We start from the raw sequence: 20,578 nt of genomic DNA on the forward strand, positions 1-20,578 counted from the left end.
TGGCCAATGTGGTGAAACCCCATTTCTACAAAAAATCCAACAACAATGAAAAAAATTAGCTGAGTGTGGTGGCACGTGCCTATAATCCCAGCTACTCAGGAGGCTGAGGCAGGAGAATTGCTTGAACCCAGGAGGTGGAGGTTGCAGTGAACCAACATCGTACCACTATACTCCCGCCTACGTGACTTCGTCTCAACAAACAAACAAAAGGACACGATTTCATTCTTTTTAATAGCTGTGTAGAATTTCATAGTGTATATGCACCACATTACCTTTATCCAATGCACCATTGGTGTGCACCCAGGTTGGTTCCATGTCTTTGCTATTGTGAGTAGTTCCACCAGACATCAGCACTGGCGTGTTTATCACAGCTTTACTGCTTTTGTTTCTATATATTTATTTAAGGGGTCACGCTAAGCTTCTCTGTATCGTTCCAATTTTAGTATATGTGCTGCCGAAACAAGCACAGCTTTACTGCCTTGGAGCCTACTTTCAGCATCTGTATTTGGATCTGTTTCCCCAAGCGTTCGTTTCCTGGGTCTCTTCTGTGGTCCTGATGATGAAGTGAATTCTGGGGACAAAGCCTCACCAAGTCCTAAGAAATATTATTACCTGTTTGTTTGGGTCTTATGTTTCTTTAAAAAATAAGATGAAGCATGTCCCTCAGTCTCCTGGAAAAGGTAATCAGACATGATGATGAGTCCCAAAGGCCCACAGTTAAAAAATATGGGTGGAAACACGACAAACCCATTGTGCTAAAAGGGAGAGGCAGCTTTGCTGTGTCCTCTTCAGAAACAGAGGCAGCAATACCTGCTTTGGGGTCCAGGAGACTTTGGGCACCTGAAGAATCCCACCTTCAGACAGGGGGCAAGAGCAATGCAAAAAATTCCTGGACATTGCTCAGCAAAGCACAGATGGGAAATAAAAGGAGAGTAAGCCTGGGCAACCCTGGGCTCTGCCTCTTGGTGTCCCCAGTTTTCATCCCATGGCAGTGGGAGTTGGCTTAGGGGGCAGACATTCTGATTATGGCAGAACCCAAAACACAGCAATAAAGAAATGTCTTTTGTTTTAGCTTTTCATTCGGATGTAGTTTCAAATTTACAAAAAAAATGTACAAGGAATATGTATAAACTCTAGATTCACTGATTATTAACATTTTAACCTGTCAGCTTTACTGGTTGATCATGTGCTCCCCACTCCTCTCTCATAATTTTTTGTTAAATTATTTGGAAGTCAGTTACATGTGTCATGGCTGTTTACTCCTAAATACTTCAATGAGTATTTTCTAAGAACCGGCGTGTTAGTCTGTTCTCACATTCCTATAAAGAACTACCAGAGCTGGGCATGGTGGCTCACGCCTATAATCCCAACACTTCGGGAGGCCGAGGCAGGAGGATCACTTAAGGTCAGGAGTTTGAGGCCAGCCTGGCCAACATGGTGAAACCCCGTCTCTACTAAAAATACAAAAATTAGACAGGCATGGTGGTACACACCTGTAATCCCAGCTACTTGGGAGGCTGAGGCAGGAGAATCACTTGAACTCAGGAGGCAGAGGCTGCTGAGACTGGGTAATTTATGAAGAAAAGAGGTTTGACTCACAGTTCTGCAGGTTTAACAGGAAGCATGCCTGGAGGCCTCAGGAAACTTACAATTGTGGAGGAAGGTGAAGTGGAAGCAAGCAGGAGAGAGAGAGAGAGAGCAAGTGGGGACCTGCCAAACACTTTGAAACCATCAGATCTCAAGAGAACTCACTCACTATCACAAGAACAGCATGGGGGAAATCGGCCCTCATGATCCAGTCACCTCCCACCAGCACCCTCCCCAACACTGGACGTTACAATTCAACATGATATTTGGGTGGGAACACAGAGCCAAACCATATCAACAGGGATATTCTCTTCCATAACTGAGGTTATTAACTTCATGAATTTACATTGCTATGATGCTTTCTTTTTGAGATGAGGTCTTGCTGTGTTGCCCAGGCTGGATCTGAACTCCTGGGCTCAAGTTATCCTCTGGCCTCAGCCTCTGGAGTAGATGGGACTATAGGCGTGTACCACCATGCCTGGTCACGATGCTTTTAACTGAATGTTAAATTCACGTTAATGTTCCAATTTTGCCAGTTGGCCCAATAATGTCCTTTATAGCATTTCTCCCACTGCAGAATGGGATCCAGTCTAGGATCCGATACTGCATTTAGTTACTATGTCTCCTGAGCTTCCTTTAATCTGTAATATTTGTGTTACCTTTTGCCTTTCAGGACATCAACGTTTTTGAAGAGTTCCATCCCCCAGTTCCTGTTTAATGGAATGTTTTTTATTTTGTGTTTGTTCGTTGTTTCCTCGTGATTAGATTGAGGCTGTGCATTCGCCATGGGACACTGCATAGGTGACGCTGGTGTCCTCAAGCCACCACATCCGGAGGCACATGATATCCATGTGACCCTCAATGGTGGCCATTTTCATCATCTAGACACTGTGTTGCCTGACTTACCCACTGTATAATGACTATTTTAAAACAAAATGTCTTTTTTTTTTCTTTGAGACAATCTGGCTCTATTTTCCAGGCTGGAGTGCAGTGGGACAATCATAGCTCTCTGCAGCCTTGGTCTCCCAGGTCCAAGTGATCTTCCTGCCTCAGCCTCCCAAGTAGCTGAGACTACAGGTATGCACCACCATGCCCAGACAGTTTTTTTACTTTTTGTAGAGACAAGGTCTTGTTTTGTTGGCCAGGCTGCTCTGGAACTCCTGGATTCAAGCAATCCTCGTGCCTCAGCCTCCCAAAGTGTTGGAATTACAAGTGTGAGCCACGGCACCTGGCCAAAATGTCTTTTTGAATGTTCATATATTTGTGGTGTAACAAGTAATTTCCCAAACACACACACACAACCATACACACACACACACAAACAATTTCATCTTCCAATAGTTTCTTCTTTGCAGTGCCACATACGCATGAACTCTGAGGTCTTCAAATTCTACGTGGGCAGCGTTGGCTTTCAGAAGACCGAATCCTCTCAAATAGGTTTCATTAAGAGGGGATTTAGGATATTAACGTACTTATAAAAACACTATGCCATTTGAAGAAATGGATTATAAGCTAAGTCATGCCTTAGAGTTGGTCTTCCAATCTTCTAAGAGCAGGCAGCCTCCAACTTCAGAATCATAGATTTAGGTCATAATTAAGAAGCGGCCAGGCGGGGCATGGTAGCTCACATCTATAATCCCAGTTCTTTGGGAGGCCGATGGGGGAGGATTGCTTGAGGCCAGGAGTTTGAGATCAGCCTCGGCAACATAGCGAGACCCTGTCTCTATGAGAAATTTTGAAAGCTACCCAGGTGTAATGGCACATGCCTGTAGTTCCAGCTACTCAGGAGGCTGAGGTGGGAGGGTTGCTTGAGTCTGGGAGGTTGAGGCTGCAGAGAGCTACAATTGCCCCACTGCACTCCAGCCTAGGCAGCAGAGCAAGACCCTGTCTCTAAATAAATAAATACATACATACATACATAGAAGCTGCCATGAACCTCAACTGGTTGCTGGATCACACTGTACCTGCTACAGTCCACATGGACACTCAGGAGGCTAGTGACCAGATGCTGGGCGTGGGGCAGCCTCCGCTCATCTGCCACAGAAAAGCTCAAGACCCCCAGGGGCAAACTGGCCTGCAGGCAGAGCAGGTACAGAAGGGCAGCCTCCACCTAACCACCACGAAACTGAGATAACTGTCACAGCCCTGGCTGTGCTAGGTCTAGGAACTGCAGTCTGCTGGTTCCAGCCTGTTGGTGTCCCTGGGAGGGACACTCGGAGGAAGGCGGAGTGAGTGTTGAGGGCTGACCCATCCCATCCACCTTGCCTCCCCAGGCTTCCTACAATGAAGCAGCAATCCTCCTAAGAATTTAGACACTCCTCCGTCCCACACTCTCCTCCCCTCAAGCAAACCAAAGAAGGCTTCTCTTTTGTAGTGAAAATGCTGCATATCAGAGGGCAGCTGCTTTGAGACCATCCTCGCCACAGCTAAGACTCGAGGGGCTGCTTAACTCTGGATCTCCAAGCATAGCTTTTGATTCTGTGCCTCTCTATAAACATATTGTTTGAAGCATAAAGCTAATAGGAAAACCAATTACTGTGGTCAGTTGCTGAAACATCCCTTTAGAGAATGATGCTGACCCAGTGGGCTAGCAGTTACAGTGCAATCAAAGATAGAGCCAAGGAGGGTGGAAGGCATTTGGCTCAGAATCAAAGCCAGCGTTGGGAATGGGTCACAGCTGCAGAAGCGTTTCTGGGGCACTGGAATAGACTGCTCAGAACTGTGGGAGTTGCGGGGGCAAGAGGGGACCAATGGACCAGGCAGGGAGCGGGCACGAAAGCCACTGCTAACAAATCACCGAGGGACCTGCTTTCTTCTTTCTTCTTCTTCCTTCTTCTTCCTCTTCTTCTTTCTTCTTCTTCTTCTTTTTTTTCTGAGACAGAGTCTCGCTCTGTTGCCCAGGCTGGAGTACAGTGGCACAATCTTGGCTCACTGCAACCTCTGCCTCCCGGGTTCAAGTGATTCTCCTGCCTCAGTCTCCCGAGTAGCTGGGATTACAGGCACCTGCTGCCACACCCGGCTACTTTTTGTATTTCTCGAGGCAGCTTCTATTCATCCCTGCCCCCATTTCTCTTCCACTTTTCACCAGCCAGCGAGCCACACCACATCATTTGCCTGAGTGTCAGTGAGTGGCTCTCTTTGAGCCATACCGACCACGTAGACTACAACTGTCCATTGGCAGCTGCCCACAGCTCCATTTCGGCACAGTCCTCAATACTCACCATTTTCTTTCTTTCCGTGTGTGTGTGTGTGTGTGTGTGTGTGTGTGTGTGTGTGTGTATGTGTGTCTGTCAGGGTCTCGCTCTGTTGCCCAGGCTGGAGTGCAGTGGTGTGATCATAGCTCACTGTAGCCTTGAACTCCTGGGCTCAAGCCACCCTCCCACCTCACCTCAGCCTCCCAAGTATCTGGGACTACAAGTGCATGTCACCACACCCAGCTGGCTTATTCTTTTGAAGTTCCTCTAACCATAGCCTTCAGTGGTTTGGGGTGGGGGTCAATGGGGCATGGATAGTGCCTTGTGGAAGAACTGCTATTGAGCTCCTTCATTCCCTGAGTGGATCGGGGAGGTGGCAGCTGAGGATAACACTCAGGTATGTAGTTTGGGAGACTGGTAGACAAGCAGGTTTTAGTGGGGCAGAGTCTAGTTTAGCTTTAAACAGATCGTGTGTGAGGTGACTAGGGGACATGCCCAGGAACAATAATACCTACAAGCCTGCAACTTGTGACAGGTCTGGGTTAGATACAGTGATGGGGGGTCACTAGCAGTAAGGTTCTGGTTTTTAAAAAGGATGCAGTGGATCACAATGTTACCATGGCAACAGGCAGTTGAGCTCGTTTTGGGGATGGAGGGTGAGGCAGGGCAAGTCCGTGAGTTCCATTTGATGGCTACCTTCTGGGGAAGTGAGCTCTAATCTTGGCTTTGCCGCTTGATTGAGCCACGTACCTTCACAGCCTGTAAAGTGTATGTGAGGCCAAATTGTAGGCAATGCAAAGACAAGGGGTGACTATGGTTACTGACTTTGGACATATATAGTTCCATCTAACACCAAATGTACTAGAAGTGGGTAATACATATTAAATATAAAAAATTAATTAAAAAATTAGCCGGGCATGGTGGTGTGAACCTGTAGTCCTAGCTACTCTGGAGGCTGAGGTGGGAGGATTGCTTGAGCCTGGGTGGCGGAGGTAGCAGTGAGCCGAGATTGTGCCACTGCACTCCAGTCAGGGTGACTGAGACCCTGTATCCAAATAAAATAAAATAAAGACCCCTCACTAAGATGAAAAATTAAATTAATTTAAAAAATTACATCCAAGTGCCATGGCTCATGCCTGTAATCTCAACACTTTGGGAGGCCGAGGTGGGAGGATCACTTGACACTAGGAGTTCAAGACCAGCCTGGGCAACATAGGGAGATAGAGAGACACCTGTCCCTACAAAAAAAAAAAGCTAAAACAAAGAAACAATTAGCCAGATGTGGTAGCGTGCACCCATAGTCCCAGCTACTCGGGAGGCTGAGGTGGGAGGATCACTTGAACCCAAGAGTTGGAGGTTGTAGTGAGCCGTGATGGTACCACTGCACTCCAGCTTGGGTGACAGAACAAGACACTATCTCTAAACAACAACAAAAATTACAAATAGGCCAGGTGTGGTAGCTCACGCTTGTAATCTCAACACTTTGGGAGGCCAAGGTGGGAGGATCCCTTGAGCCCAGGAGTTCAAGACCAGCCTGGCCAACATGGCTTCTCAGGAATGTTGGATTGCTTGGTCACAAGTAACCGGCACTGAAAATTCTGAAAAATAAAGCTGAGTCAGTGTTGGCTCCTAGCTGCTTGAAGTTCTTATCTAGGGAAAAACTACTGCAGTAATTATTTTCAAGAAGCAGAAGGGAAAAAGGAAATGAATAATTAGGAGGAATTGAAGAGATGCAATTTTCCCTTCGCTCAAAGCTGGCAGATCAAGATGCCTCTTTACCGAGAGGATTTTCTTCCTGTTTAATTTGCTTTTCTACTTCTCCTGAGTGAGTAGACAAGAGTTGTTGTTGGGGGATGGGAAAAATAAACAGGGGAACAAGAGCGAAAAGAAGAAAAGAATGAAATCATTTTTCTATAGAAAAGGCAAGTTACTGCTATTCTATCAGAAAAATAAAATGGAAAGAAATCACCAAAATCAACACGTAAATTTTGAGAAATGGGTGGAGATAGATTCATAATCCTTCTGGGAACCCCAGTATCACAAGGGAAGCGTGTCTGTGCCTGTGCCTCAGTGAGAGCCCAGTCTCCTAGGTCCCCGAAGTGTGGCCTTCTCCATCTCTATGCACCTCTCCTAACCTGAGCGTAGGACTAGTTAGCAAACAATTGCAATCCACTCCTCTTTGGCTTAAAGCTCATAAGTAGTTCCCTTTCACTGCCTTCCCTGGCCAGGCACTGGCTGGGCACCTTCCATTTGTCTAAGTGCCAGCTCTAGCCTCCGCAGCACAGAGGGCTTCCAGGCTGGCCTGCAGGAATACTGAAGCACCTTGCATAGACTCTCTTTGTGGGGGACACTGGAGAAAGGGCTCCCTAAAGGAAAGAGAGCTGTTGAAGTTTGGTGCCAGGGCTCAGCGCTTTTGCGAAGCTGACCTAGGGGGTGCCTGGTACTGAAGACAAAGCATTCCATGCTCCCTATCAGGGCACTTAGACGTTGGGTTCTAATCGTCCCCTCCTAGACGGTGAGCTCAAGTCCCTCACTGTGCTCACTGCTGTACCCCTGGCACGCAGCACAAAGCCTCAAAGAGTGGGTGCTGAACACGCATGGGCTGAACAAGTGGATGAACGTGCTGGGTGACAGAAGAGGCGGCGTTCTAAGAGCTGCTCGTGTGTCCGGAGTTTGTTCCTTCTGGTGGGTTCTTGGTCTCGCTGACTTCAGGAATGAAGCCACAAACCCTTCGTGATGAGTGTTACAACTCTTAAAGGTGGCACAAACCCACAGTCAGCAGCCGCAAGATTTACTGTGAAGAGCAAAAGAACAAAGCCTCCACAGTGAGAAAGGGAACCAGAGCAATTTGCGCTGCTGGCTGCAGCTGGCCAGCTTTTATTCCCTTATTTGTCCCCGCCCACATCCTGCTGACTGGTCCATTTTACAGAGTACTGATTGGTCCATTTTACAGAGTGCTGATTGGTCCGTTTTACAGAGTGCTGATTGGTGCATTTACAATCCTCTAGCTAAACACAGAGTGCTGATTGGTGTGTTTTTACAGAGTGCTGATTGGTGCATTTACAATCCTTTAGCTAGACACAGAGCACTGATTGGTGCATTTACAATCCTCTACTAGACGGAAAAGTTCTCCAAGTCCCCACTAGACCCAGGAAGTCCACGTGGCTTCACCTCTCACTGGCATGCATCACCTTTGTCACTCTACTGTCATCCTGAACCCAGCCTGAGCAGGGGAGGGCACAATGATACGGCGGATGGGAATGGAAAGAACAGCTCCTGGGGGGTCAGCAGCTTCCACAGTGTGGGAGGTGGCACCCATGTCCTCAACAGCACTGGATCTTTGGGTTTCTCCCATGGCTTCAGTTTTGTGAACCCTGGAGGCTTTGGGCAAGTATTACTGGCCTTGTCTTCCCATCCCACAAAAGTAAGCTGGGCAGAAGGGGAGGAAATAGCAAACCCTGGGCCAAAGCTGGGGTGCTGTTCATGAGGACGTGAGGGTCCCTGCCAGGGGATGACCAGCGACTGGAGAAGAATTTGATGAGGAAAGAAGGCCCACATTGACCAATAAGGGAATGCTGAGAGTTATTGTTCTGGGGAGCTTCAAATAAAGTCCAGTGGGGGCATGGCCTGGGGAACACAGGTCAAACATAATAACATCTGATTTATTTGTTTCTTTCTTTCTCTCTCTCTTACTTTCTTTTCCTTCCTTCCTTCCTTCCCTCCTTCCTTCTTTTCTTCCTTCCCTCCTTCCTTCTTTTCTTCCTTCCCTCCTTCTCTTTCTTTCTTTTTTTTTTGAGACAGGGTATTGCTCTGTCTCTCCCAGGCTAGAGTGCAGTGGCACAACCACAACTCATTGAACTCATTTCAGCCCCCACCTCCTGGTCTCAATCAATCCTCCCACCTCAGCCTCCCAAGTAGCTGGGATTAGGGTCAAAAGCCACCATGTCTGGCTAATTTTTTATAGTTTGTGTAGATATAGGGTCTCTCTGTGTTGCCCAGGCTGGTCTCAAACTCCTGACCTCAACTGATCATCCTGCCTCGGCCTCCCAAAGTGTTGGAATTGTAGGCGTGAGTCACTGTGCCTGGCAATTATCTCTAATTTGTAAAACCACCTTGCAAGGTAGGTGCCCTTTGTCACCCTCAATTTGCTATGAGGAACTGAAGTCTGAGAAGGTCGGGTTGCTTGCCCTGGGTCACAAGGCTAGTGAGCGGGGAGCTGAGCCTCACGCACAGGCTGCCTCTCCATGATGGAGGCAGCCATGCCCACGGAGGTCACGCCCTGGATCAGAAACCCCCGCCTCGCCCAGTCCATGACATTTGTTTTGTGACAGCAGATGCTGCGGCATTGCCCTGGCATTGCGTCCTTTGGGTAAAGTCTCAGTCAAAGGAGAGAACGTTGTAGTAAAGAAAGCAAGACAGAGCTTTCAACTCTCAGGCCTGGAAAAGCCTGCGCCAGGTTCCTCCTGTGCATAGAAACAGGGAGGCAAAGGAATGAGTTGAGTAATAAGCTCAAGGCTTCAGGAATTACAAACAGAAGTAATAAAATTGACGCTTGGCTGAGTTATCAGGAGGCAAAGAGGCAAAAATCCAATTTAAAAGATTATGCCAAATGGAATAAATCCAAAGTAATGGGATTGCTGAGCCTTAGCTACCATAAAGGGAAACCATAACATGTCTTGGTTTAAAAAAAAAAATAATATGGAGGATAAACACAAGCTGATTTAGTGTTTGGACTTAGTGTTTGGGGAAATAGTTACTATTTTTCCAGAGAGGGCTATAGTCAAGGACTGTGCCTCCAGTGCAATGCATTCAATAAATATTTATGGAGAGTCCTCAGGCCTCAAGTGTTCTCGATGCACCCAAGCCAGTGGCGTGCTGTGTGTGCGTCTGGGGTGCTGTGTGTGTGTCTGGGGGTGCTGTGTGCATGTCTGGGGGTGCTGTGTGTGCGTCTGGGACCGGGCGCCACTCTTCTTCATATGATGCTGCCTGAAACCCCACATCAGGTTCATGGGATTTAGGAGGACTGGGGTGAATGAGATGTCTCTCATGGGAAGACGTGGATTTGGGAGGCACCACCCCAGCAGAGAGGTGTTTCGTGCCCTTAGAGGGGCCTTCAGCTGGAAGGAGGAAAGCTGGAGTCACTGCAAGAGAATCTCAAACACCATGACTCACGTTTGATTATACTAAAAGAGAAACTGCTTTGCAGGTCTGCTTAAAAATCTCATTGTGTTCCGCATAAGCAGTTATGTTCTGAGGTGACCGAGATTTTGTAAGGCACAGTTCTTTTCAGTCATTAGTCTGCAGGACCCAGGATAGCCTCATCTCAGCTGTGGAACAGAGACCAAATGTTCAGACGCAGGCACCAGAAAGGGTGGTTCAGAAGCGAGGTAAGAACAGCTCCGGCTTTGAGTGCTGTGAAGCACTCTGCTAAGTGCTTTATGCACTGCCTTTGTGTAGCTACTAGAAGTACCTCATCTGACAGATTCGAAGGCTGAAGCTCAGAGAGACACATTAGCTTGCCCAAGGCCACACAGCCAATGATTAGCAGAGCAGGGATAGCAGTACTTGACCCCTCTGCTGTCTGGTCTCTCCTAGAGGGGGAGACTTTAAAGCTAGATAATCGGGGGAACAATTCAGCGAAACAAATAGGAGTTTGTGCTAGTAAAGGCCACATCCAATTCTGGAGTTTTCTTCTCCTTTGTTTTCTGCTTGTTCAGAGAAGAAGATAGTACAGACATGACTGCAATTTCCCCACGTTCAAACAGTGTCTGTTACACACAACAAAAGCCTCGGTCTATGCAGATCAGGATCACTGGCAGAGAATGCCCAGATGTGTGACAAGACAGTGACACAACCATAAAAGTGACATAGTGTCTCAGTAATGGCTTATATAAGAAGCACAGAGGATATCATGTACAAAGAGGGATTTCTATTTGTCTCTTAAAACAAAAAAATTAGTAGTCCAGAGGAAGGAGACTCCCATGCCCTGCGACCCTGGTTGATAAAAAGAGCCAGTTGAATCAAGGTGCATGGGCAGCTCTTGGTCCTGCTCAGAGAAGCCCTCCAGGCTGCTGCGCCCCACAGCCAGGCAAGCATTCTGCCCACTCACCGCTGCCGTCTCCCTGGCACCAGAAAGAACCAGCACAAAGAAGTTTCCAACTTTTTGAGGATGGGCAGATAGGGAAAAGGAGTATCCCTTATGCTCTCCACTCCTTTTCCCTAACATCCTCATATCACTCTCCTCGGAGTTGTCACCATGAAATTCTTTCATTCATTCCTTCGTTCTTTCATTTGTTCCTTCCTGCATCCAGCCCCTGTCTGTTCATGACTCAACATTCACGCAGCGTTTAGTCTGTCAGATGCCGTGCTCAGCCCTAGGGTTATAAAAATGAATAAAATGCAACGAGAGAGCATCTTACAGCAGTCAGAATGGCTATTATTAAAAAGTAAAACAACAGATGTTGGTGAAGATGTGGAGAAAGGGAACCCTGCTGGTGGGAACGTAAATTAGTTCATTCACTGTGGAAAACAGTATGGCGATTGCTCAAAGAACTAAAAATAGAGCTACCATTCCACTCAGCAGTCCCACTACCGGGCATCTACCCAAAGGAAAATAACTCATTATATCAAAAACATATCTGCACTCATATGTTTATTCCAGCACTATTCACAATTGCAAAGATAGGGAATCTACCTAAGTGTTCATCAATGGGGCATTATTTTAAAAATGTGGTATATAAACATCATGGAATGCTACTTGGCCTTAAAAAAATAAAATTAAGGCTGGGCACAGTGGCTCACACCTGCAATCCCAGCACTCTGGGAGGCTGAGGCAGGAGGATCACTTCAGGTCAGGAGTTCCAGACCAGCCTAGCCAACATGGTGGAACCCCGTCTCTACTAAAAATACAAAAAATTAGCCGGGCATGGTGGGCGCCTGTAATCCCAGCTACTTCGGAGGCTGAGGCAGGAGAATCGCATGAACCTGGGAGGTGGAGGTTGCAGTGAGCCGAGATCACGCCACTGCACTCCAGCCAGGGCAACAGAGTGAGACTTTGTCTCAGAATAAATAAATAAATAAATAAAATAATGTCTTTTGTAGCAACAATGATGGAACTGGAGGCCATTATCCTAAGTGAAATGACTCAGAAAGTCAAATACTGCATATTGTCACTTACAAGTGGGAGCTATACAATGGATACCTATGGACAAGCAGAGTGGAAAAATAGACAGGAAACGCCAAAAGGTGGGGAAGTGGGAGTGGGGTGAGGGTTGAAAGGATTACCTATTGAGTACAATGTTCACTGTTCCGGTGATGGGTGCACTCAAAGCCCGGACTTCACCATAGCGAACTATGTGCCTGTAAGAAGCCTGCACTTGTATCCCCTAAATATTTACAAATGAAATTTTAAAACTGAATAAAACACAATCCCAGTCCTCAAGCTACTAATTGTCTAGAAATGAGATTGATGCATTAAAGGGTCTACAGAAGCTCCCTGCCTCGGGGCTGGGCTGGGCTGGCAGGGCCCTGGGAGGACTTCAGAGAAGAGAACCTTCAGCTGGATCTAAAAGGGAAATGGGAGCTGCCCCAGGTGCAGGGCAGGAAGGCAGTTTTCAGTCTGGGGGAGCAGCCAGTGTAAACTGCACAGACAAGAAATCTCAGGCCCTTGGGTGGTCCAGTAATCCTCTGGCAACCCCCTGCTTCCAGATCGCCCCTCTGCTGATCAAGCCAAAATCTACCACGGGATTATTCTTCTTCCAGCCCGGTTCCCACCATGTCACTCTTCTGTTCCAATCTTTCGTGGCTTGAGATAAAAATCCCCGTATTTTGATTGGTGCCCAGGCACTGTGCAACCTGATCCCCACCTACTGCTGGGCAGATTTCTGCTACTACCCTTTAACCAGCGCAAGCCTCTGAAAACTCTCAGCCAGGGATTGGAAACTCAAAGCCTTGGAACTCCAGGCTCCGGAAAGGTGGGAGGTGCAGAGTGGATGACAGCAGGACACATATGACAGCAGACTGCTGAGCTGCTCTGTGTGAGGACCCAGGGCTGTCCCGGAGCCTGTCCTAGGTTTGGTCCTGCTCCCAGGCCTTTGTCCAGCACGCACCTGATATGGCCTCCTCTCCTATCCATTTCCTTTCCTCTCTTCCACACTTGCCTCCCATGGAGACTTCTTAAAATACTTCTGGAAACAAACGCTCTCCTCCTTTCACACTAAAAAACAAATCTGTCTAAAACCAGGTTTATCTTCCTTTTTGAAACTAGCTCCTTCTCGGTTTTTCTGTCTCTGGGCACCGTCCTGCTCTTCTTCCAGTCATTGAGGTCTAAAAACACACATTCCTCCTGTCTTGCCATCACCCTCAAACCCTGTATGTGCAAAGCATAAAACTGCAGGCCATAGTAGTTGGAAGGCACTTTGGATATTGTCTAATTTACTGGCCCACAAATCCAGGCATCTCCTTTAGAGCAACCTTTATAGCAGTCAGATCTCTGACCAATGATCTTCCAGATTATTTTTCATTCTTCTGTAATTGCTTAAAAATTATTTATATTGAATGAAAATCTGCCTCCCTGGGCCCCTTTTGATCTTCCTCTCCAGCCACACAGAATGGGTCTCATTCCTCTTCTAAACACATTTGTCATGGGATTCTTCACCTTCCTCTGCTTAAACATCCTTTCAGTATTTTTTTAAATTTTTTAAATTTTTTTAGATTTTTATTTTTTTTGAGAAGGATTCTCGCTCTGTCGCCCAGGCTGGAGTGCAGTGGTGCCATCTCAGCTCACTGCAAGCTCTGCCTCCCGGGTTCAAGCAATTCTCCTGCCTCAGCCTCCCAAGTAGCTGGGACTACAGGTGCCTGCCACCACGCCTGGGTAATTTTTTTTTTTTTTTTGTATTTTTAGTAGAGACAGGGTTTCACCATGTTAGCCAGGATGGTCTCGATCTCCTGACCTCGTGATCTGCCTGCTTCGGCCTCCCAAAGTGCTGGGATTACAGGAGTGAGCCACCGCACCCGGCCCCCTTTCAGTATTTTTTAGGTGACTCCCATGACTATGTGGTTACCTCCTTTAACTCGTCATGGTTGTTCCTAATATGTAAACTGGGATGCAATTACATTCTGCTCAAATGATATTTCTTGGGTCTACTATGAGACAAGCAATAGGTCAAGGTAATTCTGGGCATGAATTCGAGAGTGAGACTGACTGGGGCCAGATCCTACCCCTACTGCCTACTAGCTAGACAATGTTGACATTCGGTGTCTTCCTTCAAGGCTATGGGCAGTAAAAGGCTGAGAACAGAGTAACATCCAGTAAACATTCAATAGATGATTGCTCTTTTTCTTTTTGCACTTAAAAATATGCAACATGAAAAAGTGCTAATGATTGAAACTGAGTGATGCACATTTGTGGGTTTATCAAACTTAAAAAACTTTATGTATGTTTGAAATTTTCTATAATAAAATTAAAATTTAAAATGTCATATTAATTAGATGGGATACACCTATTTAATATCTGGGGATATTATAGCAGCTGGGATACAAAAACAGTAAAAAAGTTTCTGCCGTTACTAACCTCTGAGTAAATAGGGGAGATATACATGTAAACCAAGAGTTTCAGTGCAGCATTAGAAATGCAATGCAGGCTGGGCATGGTGGCTTATGCCTGTAATCCCAGTACTTTGGGAGGCTGAGGCCGGAGGATCACCTGAGGCCAGGAGTTTGAAACTGGCCTGGGTAACAGAGTGAGACTTTGTAAAAAGCAAGGAAGGAAGGAGAAGAAAGAAAGAAGGAAGGAGGGAGGGAGGGAGGAAGGGAAAGAAGAAAGGAAGGAAGGAAGAAAGGAAGGAAGGAGGGAAGGAGGGAGGGGAGGGGAGGGAAGGCAAGGGAAAGGAAAGGAAAGAAAAGGAAAGGAAAGGAAGAAAGAAATAGAGAAGAAGGGCGGGGTGCAGTGGCTCACACCTGTAATCCAGCACTTTGGGAGGCTGAGGCGGGCGGATCACGAGGTCAGGAGATTGAGACCATCCTGGCTAACATGATGAAACCCCATCTCTAATAAAAATACAAAAAATTAGTCGGGCGTGGTGGCGGGCACCTGTAGTCCCAGCTACTCAGGAGGCGGAGGCAGGAGAATAGCGTGAACCTGGGAGGCGGAGCTTGCAGTGAGCCGAGATCACGCCACTGCACTCGAGCCTGGGCAACAGAGCAAGACTCTGTCTCAAAAAACAAACAAACAAACAAACAAAACAAAACAAAAAGAGAGAAGAAGGAAGGAAGGAAAGGAAGGAAGGAAGGAAGGAAGGAAGGAAATGTGGAGATGCATCCAAGCAATCCAGGTATCAGCAGATGAATGCTACAGTGAGTGGGGCTGGAGGTGGAACCACAGGTGTCTTTTGTTTTGGACGTTACCTTCCACCCCTTGCTAGGAGTGCATTAGCTGACTGAATAGCCTGAATTGACTTGTGCCCATGTAGAAAGCCCAATTTGGGGTTTTTCACACATAATAATTTCTTGGGCTCTGGAGTCAGGGTGTCTGGATTCAAATCCCTTACTTCCAATGACTTAACCTCTTTGCGCCTCAGACTTCTTATCTCTGTTGGGGCCAATAACAGCACCTACCTTGTGGAATTATGAAATTAAGATATGGAATTGAGCAGAGCATTTGGCATTGTGCTGGGCAAGTTGTTAAGTGCTCAAATGTTGGTTGTTTCTTACTTCTTCACTCAGACTCCTAAATTATTATTACAGGTAACTCTTCTTCTATTCTGGAGTTTGTACACAATTATCACCCCTCTTTAACTCCCACTTCCAGCAAGCACATTCCTGCAAGACTTCCTTCTGATAGGAACTGGAAAGGCTGATTTGACAAGCTTTGCATTCCTTCTGCTACCTTGTTCCCTTGGGGAGGCTCCAAGTGACTGAGGGGCCTTTGGGCTGGAGGAGACAGTGGAACATAGGACAATGGGAGGGGGTTAAAATAACTCATGCTCTTGAAAAGAAAAGGTAAAGTCAGGCCTTGGGTAATGTGTAAGAGGGAGATGTTTAAAAATGACCCTTCCCTCTAGGAAAAGAGAAGAAAGACAAAAACTCCAGGCTCCACTTCTGCCGGTTTAGGGCCAGGCTCTGCTTTTTTTTGAGACTACAGCTCCACCTCGTGGCTTCACCTGCATGGGTGTCTGTCTTGCTGTAGCCCACACTATCACTGTCTTCTTATAAACAAAAATTTGTCCATAATTTAAAAACTGAATGCAATATCTAATTTATTTTCTAGGTCTGGAATGGTGGCTCATGCCTGTAATCCCAGCACTTTCAGAAGCCGAAGTAGGAGGATTGCTTGAGCCCAGGAGTTGGAGACCAGCCTGGGCAATGTTGCAAGACTCCCATCCCACAAAACAATTTTAAAAAATCTGCTGGGCATGGTGGTGCACACCCGTGGTCCTGGCTGCTCTGGAGGCTGGAGGATCTCTTGAGCCCAGGAGGTTGAGGCTGCAGTGAGCTGTGATCATGCCACTACACTCCAGCCTGGGAGTGAGTGGCAGCCTGGCAGAGTGAGACTCTGTCTCTGAAAATAATAATGATAAAAATTGGCCGGCCGCAGTGGCTCACGCCTGTAATCCCAGCACTTTGGAAAGCTGAGGCAGGTGGATCACTTGAGGCCAGGAGTTGGAGACCAGCCTGGCCAACATAGTGAAACCCTGTCTCTACTAAAAATACAAAAATTAGCCAGGCGTGGTGGCACGCACCTGTAATCCCAGCTACTCGGGAGGTTGGGGCAGGAGAATCGCTGAAGCAAACCTGGGAGGCGGAGGTTGCGGTGAGCCAAGATCTCGCCACCGCACTCCAGCCTAGGCAACAGAGACCCTGTCTCAAAATTAATAAATAAATAAAAATAATCATAATAATTTACTTTTTCTATAGTAAAACACTAGAAACATTATGTTCATTCTTGTCCTAATGAGATTTTCATCTCGGGAAAGGATTCTTTTCTGCAGGAGAAGATACTGTTTTGATTTCAGTTACTTACCTAAGCATCTGGTACTCCCTCCTATTGTATGGAAGTGCCAGTTTCTCTCCTATAAAAAAAACCCTGATGTTCTAGAATGATACCTGCACAGGTAAGTGCTCAACTCATGTCTTTCCTCCTCTTCCTGCAGACACACAGCAGGGTGTCCCATTCAAACCTAACCTTGTTCTTGCCTCAGGGGTCCTCCCTGGAATGCTCACCCTGCACGCAACCTGACTTTTCAGAGTTATTCAGAGCCACTCTAAGGGATCCCTTTTCACTGGGCCCTCTCAACTATAAAATCATCACCAGACATTTCGTCTCCCTTGTAACAGCTACACTCATCAGCGTAGCTGATTTCTCGTCTCCTTATTTCTCGTCTGCCTCTCCCAGCTACCATGCATGCATCATTAACATTCCACGTTTGTTCTCTGCTTTCTTGGCAACAAATAGTGCCTGCACCTCAGAGGCATTCAGTACTTATTTGTTGAATGAATCAACTAATTCCATCTTTAAGAACTGGGTTCCGGCCAGGCGTAGTGGCTCACTCTTGTAACCCCAGCACTTTGGGAAGCTGAGGCGGGTGGATCACCTGAGGTCAGGAGTTCGAGACCAGACTGGGCAACAGAGTGAAACCCCATCTGTACTAAAAATACGAAAATTATCTGGATGTGGTGACAGGCACCTGTAGTCCCAGCTACTTGGGAGACTGAGGCAGGAGAATCGCTTGAACCCAGGAGACGGAGGTTGCAGTGAGCCGAAATCATGCCACTGCACTCCAGGCTGGGAGACTGAGAACCTGTCAAAAAAAAAAAAAGAAGAAGAACTGGGTTCCTCTGCCAGCACAGCAGCCCACCCCATCGTGTGCTGGACCAGGGACCAGGGAATGAGAGGAATGACAAAGATGCCTGTGTCCCTTTAAGCTGTTATTTGCAGGAAGCAGTGAGAAGGTTGAACATATAGACTAGCACGTTTTCGAGGCACTCACTGACTTTATTATTTAGCTCACTGAGCAGCTGTCCAATGAGGCTGGGTTTAGATTGTTTTGGGAAGAGATTCATATCCTTCTCCAATTACCTTTTCCAAGTTAGTTAGCCATTGCTGGTGGGTTCTCTCTACTATGTTGTGTGTGTGTTTGTGTGCTTGCACCCTGCCCCCATAACCCAGGTGCAGGCTGAGGAGAGGAAGCATGTTTTATTTATTATTTTTATTTATTTATTTCTAAAATTAATTAATTTTTTTTTTTTTTTGAGATCTCCCTGTATCACCCAGGCTGGAGTGCAGTGGTGCGAACTCAGCTCACTGCAACCTCCGCCTCTGAGTTCAAGTGATTCTCCTGCCTGGGCCTCTGGGACTACAGGCACCCGCCACCACGCCCAGCTACTTTTTGTATTTCTAGTAGAGACAGGGTTTCACCATGTTGGCCAGGCTGGTCTTGAACTCCCGACCTCAAGTGATCCGCCCTCCTTGGCCTCTGAAAGTGCTGGGATTACAGGTGTGAGCCACCTCGCCCGGCGCGCGCGCGCACGCGCGTGTGTGTGTGTGTGTGTGTGTGTAGAGAAGGGGTCTTGCTATGTTACCCAGGCTGGAGTGCAGTGGCCCGATCATAGCTTCCTGCAACCTCGATCTCCTGGGCTCAAGCGATCCTAGAGGAAGGGCTTTTCGGTATGGGCACTTCTTAGGAAATCTTTGCTGCTTTGGAGACTAAAAGAGCCCAAAGGCAGGTAGATGAGCCGCGGATACAAGCCTCCCTGTCTCCCTGTTGTTGCATACGGGTCTCACAGGAAACAAGTGAGGAGTAGGGAGGGCAGTGGGTTAGGAACAGCGAGGTCAGCAGATGGCGCCAGCCCCCAAGGCATGACGCGCTGGCCGCAGGAGCGCCTGGGAGTGGCCGCGAAGCTGATCCCCAAACAAAGCTGGAGCCAATGCGCTCTCTGGGGTCCTTCACATCCTGCCACTCAACGACCCGAAGGAAATCAGCTACTTCCTGGCTCTGGGGCTTCTTTTAGTGAGCCTCGTTAGCCGGTTTTGTTTTCTTTTGGGGGACGAGCGTGTGGTTTGTGACCTCTTTTTCCGTTGGCGCTCAGAGTCCAGAGCTCCCCGGGGTCCGCCCTGACCCGTGGCTCCGCCTGGCCTGGCTCCCGCGCCCAGAGCGGCGCTCACAGCTCCGTCGCTGCCTGCACAGAGGTCTGTCCTGGACCTCTTAGGTTAGACTGTCCCTTCCCTCCCTGTCGCCGCTGCTGTTTGGGGACTTGGAAGCCCCTCTGCAGAGGCAGGGGGCCTTGCCTCCGGCCCCATGTGACATCTTCCTTGAAGAATCGCTGCCTCACCCAGATGTCCTTTGGGTGGCGCAGTTCGTTGGCTTTGTAGGAAGGCTGGTTGCCAAGAACAGGGCTTTTGCTCAGGGCCCGCGTGGCTGACGATTGTGTCCTACGTGGGATAATTTAAAGTGTGCACAAGTCACTCACTGATCAGACGTCCCAGGGAGACGGAGGGGTGGGTGCAGCTTGATGGAACCTCTTCTCCAGGCCAGCAGAGGGAGTGAGGGCAGGCCTGCCCCACCACGCCTGTCCCCAAGAACCCCGTCTTAAACCAGCTCATAAATCCCCCATCACTCCTTCCGTGTGTCCTGGCTTCCCTCCTCAGCTCGGAGCAGTAGACACTTCCACCTGCAAGGTGAACTATGCCCTCCTGTGCCAACCGACAGGGATCGGGGAAGGTGAACAGAGGGGCTGCACCTCTGTCCTTTCCCCCCTACCGCCCACCCCGCCCCCCGCCCACCAACCCCAGGTCAGATCTCCATTCCCACAATAAAGTGTACCTAGCGGGGTGCAGGTGTGGTTTAAGGACATTCTCCTGGCCAGAGCCAGTGGCCTGCAGTGTGGTCTTCTCTAGATGTCCTCGCTGCAGGCATAAGGCCATGGCAGGTGGCCAGGCTAGGCTCCCAGGGGTGGTCCTGCCAGGCCCTGCTGTCTATGATGTGTGGGGAGCAGGCCTGGAGGAACTAAAGAGATGCAGGGACAAACATTTCCCAAAGGCCTGATGACATTTACTGGATTCGGCTGCCTTCATAAGCCTGCATCTCTAGCTTTCAGTGTTTCTGGGGTTAACTTTAAAACAAAATCAAACCAAAAAAAGTTTTTATTATGTACTGTGATTGTCCACAACTCTTAAACACAGGGCAATGACAGTTTAATGCATTACCACATCTGCTCAGGATCATAGAATTCTCTACATTTAAGAGTCGGGGGGCCGGGCACGGTGGCTCACTCCTGTAATCTCAGCACTTTGGGAGGCCAAGGCGAGTGGATCACCTGAGTTCAGGAGTTGGAGACCAGCCTGGCCAACATGGTGAAACCCTATCTCTACTAAAAATACAAAAATTAGCTGGGCGTGGTGGCATGTGCCTGTAATCCTAGCTACTCTGGAGGCTGAGGCAGGAGAATCGCTTGAACCCAGGAGGCAGAGGTTGCAGTGAGCCGAGATTGCATCATTGCACTCCAGCCTGGGTGACAAGAGTGAAACTCAGTCTCAAAAAAAAAAAAAAAAAAAAAAAGAACAGTGGGGCAGTAGGACAGAATTCCTAGACCTCCTGGTAAAGCAGGGTGGCTTTGAGCCTGTAGGAAAGTTCGCTTTTCTGACTCAGTCTACTTTAAAGTGGCCTCTGAGGCCGAAAGGATCTGGTTGTCTTGCAGAAAGGGGCAGTGAAGTCACTGACTTATTTTGTGGATGAATGCTGTTGCTGGATGTCCTAGCAGATATATTCCTCATTCTCCACTCAGCTTTCTCCAGCTCTCTC

The 20,578-nt window shown here is 47.8% G+C and overlaps 1 pseudogene; it reads right to left on the bottom strand.

Annotated features, from left to right (window-relative positions):
• Positions 1 to 367: 367 nt before the first annotated feature.
• Positions 368 to 467, bottom strand: LOC129011986 (U6 spliceosomal RNA; annotated as a pseudogene).
• Between the last annotated feature and the right edge of the window lie 20,111 nt (positions 468 to 20,578).

The sequence above is a fragment of the Pongo pygmaeus genome, chromosome 14 (genome assembly GCF_028885625.2).
Source record: "Pongo pygmaeus isolate AG05252 chromosome 14, NHGRI_mPonPyg2-v2.0_pri, whole genome shotgun sequence".
Taxonomy (NCBI): Eukaryota; Metazoa; Chordata; class Mammalia; order Primates; family Hominidae; genus Pongo; species Pongo pygmaeus.